Genomic DNA, 7,367 nt, shown 5'->3' with positions numbered 1-7,367 from the left:
ATACCCTTAATTATGAAATTTACTGGGCCTAGTTTCTTAATAACTCTATAAGGGCCTCGCCATCTAGCTGCTAACTTCCTACTCTGATTGGCGGGCGCTGACTCATTCAACCGCATCACTAGGCTTCCCTCTTTCACTCTTAATGGTTGTACCTGCTTATCATAATAATGGGCATACCGTGTCCTTGCTTTCTTTGATGCTTCAGCTGCTATCCTCCATGCATTCTTCATCTTGGTGAGGATTTCTGAAGGATAATCCTCTCCATAACTAATAGTATGTCTGTTAAGCAGACCTGACGCAAAATTACACGAGTGTCCAGTAAACAGCAAGAGTGGTTGAGTATTTATTGACTGGTGCACTGCGGTGTTTAGTGCAAACTGAACAAAGGGCAACTGTTCATCCCAAGTGGCCGGGTCATTCTCTGCTAAAATGGCAAGCATATCCTTCACCGTCCTATTAGTTCGTTCCACCATGCCGTTCGTCTGGGGATGGTATGCTGTTGTTAGCGCTGTTGTTGTCTCTAAGAGTTTACATACTTCCTGAAATAAACTACCAATAAACTCCTGTCCCCTGTCAGATACTAGAACTTTAGGCGGACCGAACACAGTAACAAACCTAGCTAAAAATGCATCTGCCACTGTTTGGGGGTCTTTCCTGGGAAGGGCTACTAGAGTGGTATACCTGGACAGATGGTCCACTAGAACTAGCGCATATCTGTTGCCTGAATTGCTACTATGTAAATCAATTAAATCAGCCCCCACCCGATCCAAGGGTTCTGTTATCTCTGAGAATTCCTGGAGTGGGGCTTGTACTTTAGGAGTACCTTTGCGTCGTTGACAGTTCCCACATGACCTGACGTACTTAATTACATGTGATAATAACCCTGGGAAATAAAATAATGACTTGGCCTTTGTGTAAGTTTTGTACACTCCCGGGTGACCTGCAATCTTTGACGCATGCGCAAGTTTTAATGCCGAAGGCTTTAATGCGTCAGGGATAACTAGCTGAAACAACGCCCTGTCTTTCTGGGCATTTACATGGTACAACACTCCTTCTTTGAGTGCAAAGTCATTTAAAGAGGTACTTTGTTTTCTCGCAGGATATTTCCCTCCTTCCAGATGTTCAATAATTTCCTTCCATCGCTGTTCCTTCATCTGAAGTTCTCTCATTTTATCGCTCGCAATCGTTTCAATGTTTACATTCATATTGACGGTGGCAATGTTCCTACTTAGCGCATCAGGAACAACATGAGATGGACCAGGCTTATACAATATCTGAAACGAGTGTGCTGACAGTTCGTGACCCCACCTTGTCATTCTCGGGCAACGTGTCTTTTTCTTAAAAATGTGGGTCAATGCTCGATGATCAGTATAAATTATGAAGTGACGCTGAAACAAATAAGGCTCAAAATACCTTACACTCTCTACTACAGCTAAAGCTTCCTTGTCAGTGGCTGAGTACCTTACTTCCGGTCCTTTCACTTTCCTACTAAAGTAAGCTACCGGGTGCGGGTTGTTCTCCGAGTCACGCTGTATTAAACAGCCACCTATGGCAATACCGCTAGCATCAGTGTGGACTTCCCAATCTTTCTCAAAGTTAGGAATTGCTAAAACTGGAGTAGTACTCAATTGTAATTTTAACTTCTCAAAAGCCTCATCATGCTCTCGGGTCCATACAAACTTAACATTTTTCTTAGTGAGATTCGTCAGTGAGGCTGACGTTCTCGCAAAACCTTCTATGTGTCGACGGAAATACCCAGCTGCACCCAGAAATCTTCTCACGTCCTTTGCTGTCTTTGGTGTTGGCATTTCAGCAATAGCGCGACAAGAGTCCGGGTCAGGGCGTATTCCATCTGTGCTTACCTGAAAACCCAGAAACTTGAATTTCTGAGCCGCCAGGGTACACTTTTGGGCGTTCAATTTGAACCCCGCCTTGTTCAACAGCGACAAGGTCTCTGTCAAATCATGGAGGTGTTCGTCAAAAGTTCTAGAGTACACTACAACATCATCAAGGTACGCCAATGAGTGCCTACCAAGAACAGGGCTCAGAATATAATTTATCGCCCTCTGAAAAGATGAAGGAGCTGTTTTTAATCCAAATGGCATACGCTTGAAATGGTAAGTCCGCACACCATCCGAAAATGCTGTTTTTTTCTCTGTCTTGCTTTGCAACTGGTATGGCCCAATACGCTGACTTTGCGTCAAGTGTCGAGAAGTACTTAGCTGTGCCAAACTGGTCTATGATTTCCTGAATGAGAGGCAGAGGATAAGCGTCCGCTGTTGTCACTTCGTTCACTTTACGGTAATCTACACAGAACCTGTAACTACCATCAGGTTTGCGTACTAGCACTACTGGGGAAAGCCACGGTGACGTGCTTTCTTCTATAACGCCCTGTCTCATCATCTTTCTACACTCATCTCTAATAAGTTGTTTCGCCTGCTCTGGGAGTCTCCATTGACGTGTTTGGGCCGGAGGATTATCACCTGTTGGAATGGTGTGTTCGACTTGAGGCAGGTAGCCTATTTCCTCATCCTCGGTCGCAAATAACCTAGGAAATTTATGGAGGACTTCCCGTACCTGTTTACGTTCAGCAGGTGACATATGAGTCAAATCTAGAGCAGTTATTAATTTGTCCACCATTTCCTTATCTTGAGGAGATAACGGGGTTTCTTTACCGATCTTACTGTGTGACTCCTCGTCTCTTACGTTCAATGCGCTACATTGCGCTGTTACAGTCGATGTTTGTGTGGTATCTGACTCTATTATTTCTTTTAAATTTACCACAATTCCTTGTGTCAGACTATCGCCTACCCTAAAGCGATAAGGTTTGTGAGAGAGGTTGACCACTGGTATTATCGCACCTTTGTCATGTACAGATACCAGAGTATATGGTATCATCAACTTATCAATTCTGCCAGCTACCTGAAGGGTACTTCCGGGTTGAATGTTTCTTCCTACGGCGACTTTAATAAACTTAAATGACCGTGGTGGACATACTTGTCTGTGTACAGCATGTAGTCTACATGTTTTCTTGTCAGGGTCTTGAAGAGACTTGAACAATTGTTTAGGAAGGTTTACATATTTAGGTGCTCGTTGAATTGAAGCAATTATGGGAGGGTGATCAGTTAACTTTACTGGGAAAGACACAGATCCCAACTGTAGCCTACTGTGTCTTGCTCCCTTCTCCGATGTCAAAGAATATGTAAATCGTTTCAAAAAATCCATGCCTAACAATATATCACCAGGGAATGTTACATTATCCACCACAGTACACTCATGGATACAAGGTTTGTCTTTTTCAATGTTAAAAGTTAAAATACATTTTCCCAGAACGTCAAAGTGTTGACCATTGACAGCTGTTAATTGTGCACCCCCTTCCTTAAGGCGCACCTGACTGAAGGTCCTAAATGAGTCCATCTTAATGATGGTTACCTGACTACCAGTGTCCAGGAATGCAGTCAACCTCTTCCCGCACACCCTCACTTCAAAAGTGGGCCGCCCTTCCTCCTTGGGGGCCTTATCTCATAATTCCTCCTTACTATTGGGGCAGTCATCTCGTTTGTGGCCTCGTCCGCCACAACTCCAACACCTGGGGTCATAAGTGTAGTACCAGTGAGGAGGCGGACCTGCTCTATGGTGCCCCCCCCTCTGGTTGCTAGAAGAGTTACCTACACTCTCCTTAACACGATGCGAATTGTTCGTATCTACCGCTTGGACATAAGAGGATTGTCTAGTTTCAGTTGTATCCTTACACTGCCCCTGAATGTTTTGTAAGTCCGTAGCGTACTCTATTAAACTATAGTAATCCATCGTTACACTTGCAGCCGAAACGTGAGCTCCAAGTGTCCCGGGGATTGACATACACAACAGTTGTTTAGCCTTCTGACTAATTCTCAGGTCATCGTATCCTAATTCATGCCTCAAGTCACGCACTCTACGCAATATGCCAGTTCCAAAGTCTTTGAGAGTTTCGTTTGAGCCTCGTTTTAAACTAGCTAAATACCTATTAGCTGTTTCCTCTGTTATTTTCTCTTTATATCGTCTCTTAATTGCTAACACAAACTCTGGCCATGTTTGCAAATATTGAAACTCTTGGTCCTGCATTATTGAACCATTAGGGTCTATACACGCTCCTGCTGCTAAATTAATTTTTACCCAGTCATCCTGGGCAGCTGACAAACATGAACCTACTTGCCCTAGCCAGTCGTCTATTTTCCGGTTACGTTCCACTATATTTGTTGGTAATTCTTTGCAAATTAGTTTGGGTAACACTGGTCTAGGCAATGAGAATGATGACAATGGGGGCTGACGCATACCATGAGACGCAGGGGGCATGGAGTGTAGATGTTGGCAATGGTTAGGGAAGGGTTGGTAATGGGGAGGGAAGGGTTGGTGTAAGGTAGAGTTATAGTGATGGTCAGGTGGGGGGGAGGGTTGGGAGGGGTGGTGGTGTGAGGTAGGGGGTTCTAGGGGTTGGTTCTGGGCAAGGCATGAGATGGTAGAAGAGGGTTTGGTCGTCTGACCAAGGTTGGGGTTGCGAGGGGGGAGAGGTGGGGTGGTATTGGTGGGGACAGTCACCTGACCGGACCCTTGGGTGGACCCCTGGGTAGGCGTATGTAAGCGCCCTGCCGTAAGGTTCACATATAGGGGTTCAGAGAGGCGCTTCCTAATTTCTGAGGATGGGTAAGGTGGGAGGGGGGGTGGTTGGGGAGGGGTATGTGGGGAAGGTGCAGGCCGCCGCGCCCCTGGGGTGTTGGGTTGGGAGGTCGGTCTGGGAGGAAGTGGGGGAGGGGTGATGTCATTAGGCTGCAGAGTATCAGGGGTGGACAAAGGACGGCTACCCAGCATGTGACCTGATGTGACCCCATCCTCTGCACCTTGTGGATCGTCACCTGACTCTTGAACCGTGCTATCCACTTGGACAGCCTGTCTCGGCTGTATTGCTAGAAGGTTCTGTTGGCTAAGCCCTCCCTGACTCCTTAAAGCCCTATCTGAACTCATGATGCCAATAAACTACGTCTGAACGACTAGTTCACCGGACTAGCGCTGACCCAAAAATGTTGAAAAAAAAAAAAAAATCTTTGGAACTAACAATGATTCACTGAGAACAAGACAAAAACTCACAACGTCGTTATAACTAGCCCCTTTACTTAACAAGGGTGGTAATTTCAATGTCACTTCTAAAACAAAACAAAAACGTAATTACTTTTCAATCTGCCTGCTCTTATGACAGATAATAATCGATATTACTTTCACCGCGTTGAGACAACTTCTCCTACGCGATACCAATACACAATTTCCCACGCACTATTCATTAACAATAATTCACTGATAGAAACTATTTGTACTTCCTATCGGGAAACTGTAATTACTGCTCGTATGAGCTTAACTCATAGTTACTCTTACTCCTTAAACCTACAGCCACATCACGTGACCCAGAGTGTTTTCCTAGCTTCTTCGCCGGTCAACAACTCAAAACTTTTGCCACTCCTGTGACCAGACTTCAAACGCCAGGCGTCCCTAGACGTGAGTCAACTGACACACTAGTCCACACTAGCATGCTGTACAATACCAGTACACCTCAGATTATCGCGTTCAATTGGAGTAAATCAGTCAATCGCGATAATTTGAACAGAAACACCGCTTAAAACTACTTAATAGCTACACCGAACGGCACAAGACGCGTGAGACTGAACACTGTAAAACAATGTTCACCACCGCTAAGCCACCATTGTAATGACCCTTAAGCGATACCTCGCCTTGTATCTATCTCGACCGCGCACTCCGCTACTACCACTGAGCTAACCGTGCAATCTCCGCTCTTTCTATGGTAATAACAGATGCTATACCGATCATATAAGATGTTAACACTCGGGCCGTCATACGAAGACGTAAACCAGTACACAGAGGAAGGAGAGAGAGAGGAAGAGGGAGGCAAAGCGAGAGGAGAGAGAGAGGAGAGCGAGAACGAGAGCAAGGGAGGGAGAACGAGAGCGAGTGAGGGCGAGGGAGAGTGAGACACTAGTGAGGGAGAGTGAGACAGAAAGATAGAGATAATCGTAGTCACAACCTATCGTATGAGTTACCGAGTGACGCTGCCACCACCCTGAGTTACCGGACAGGGGACCGGAGTGAGAGTCGTAGGTCTTGCAGATGGAGTAACCTACCAGGACAGGTGTAGGAGACAATTGAAAGGTACAAGGATCCTGGCCTGACACTCGAATAATCCTGACCACTTGGGAACTATAGTGTACACAAGAATAAGGCGGGACACACCAACACTAATACCTCAACACGGAAGACGAACGGGGGGAGGAGTACTGAATAATTAAGAGCACTAGGTCACTAGAGCAAAGGGGACGGTAGGCCCAATATCACTAAAGCAAGGAACCATTAATACACATTTAATAACACTTAATATCTGACTTTATTTGAAATAATTAAATAAGACACTCCCTAACTATATTCCCTACTAGAGGCCAAGGGTACTGAATGAGGTGCTTTAGTACAAGAGAGCCGTACTTACTCGTATGTTGTTCCACAGTTTCCCTGGAGATGATGTTCTTTCCCAGAGTCCACACACACCTCCCTACTGGGCTGTGCCCACTCAACTGACTCTCCTGATCTACTGCTCCTCAGCTGAACATGAGGGTTTTGCATTTGTTGTTTAGGGGTTAATCCCTGAAGATTACCATGACGGCATCAATTCTGACCTCTTTGTGATTCGATGACCGTTGACCTGACTCTATGGCTAACTTATACAGAGGTGTAACTTTTACATTGTCTGCCGTCGCCTGACTGGCGCCTGTGGGTTGTTCATCCTCCACGTGGCCTGTTCATGCTGTTATGATGTTCATGTACTATGTACTGCTCTCTTGTTACAAACCCCCCCCCCCCCCCCTTCCATGCTGCTATACGAACTTGCAACCTATGGAACCTATGGAACCTATGCAACATATAGAATGGACAGACAAAGCAAATAAAGTAAATGCAATGTCTCCCTACTCTCCTGTGTTTATCATATATGCTTTAATTTTTTTTTTTTTTGGTTTATCTTGCCTTGATACATATTGTGACTCCTGTAAGCGCTGCAGTGTCCACTACTGGTCTCACATAGGTAGTGAAAAACATTATGAAAGGCTTCCAGTGCATGGTTAACAGCTTTGTTACCACTAAACTCTCCTCAATTGCTGGTTCCCGAAAATGGGGACGTTGTCCTTCGGGGTCTCCTCTCCTCTCCCCCCCCCCCCCCATCACTTTGAATTTGTCTGGAGAGTGGGAGAGTGGATAGAAAGGAAGGGGAGAGTGGGAAAGAAGGGGAAAGGGGAGAGTGGGAAAGAAGGGGAGGAGAGAGTGGATGGAAGGCG

The sequence above is a fragment of the Procambarus clarkii genome, chromosome 13 (assembly GCF_040958095.1).
Source record: "Procambarus clarkii isolate CNS0578487 chromosome 13, FALCON_Pclarkii_2.0, whole genome shotgun sequence".
In the NCBI taxonomy this organism is placed as follows: domain Eukaryota; kingdom Metazoa; phylum Arthropoda; class Malacostraca; order Decapoda; family Cambaridae; genus Procambarus; species Procambarus clarkii.
This window is presented reverse-complemented; position numbering follows the sequence as displayed.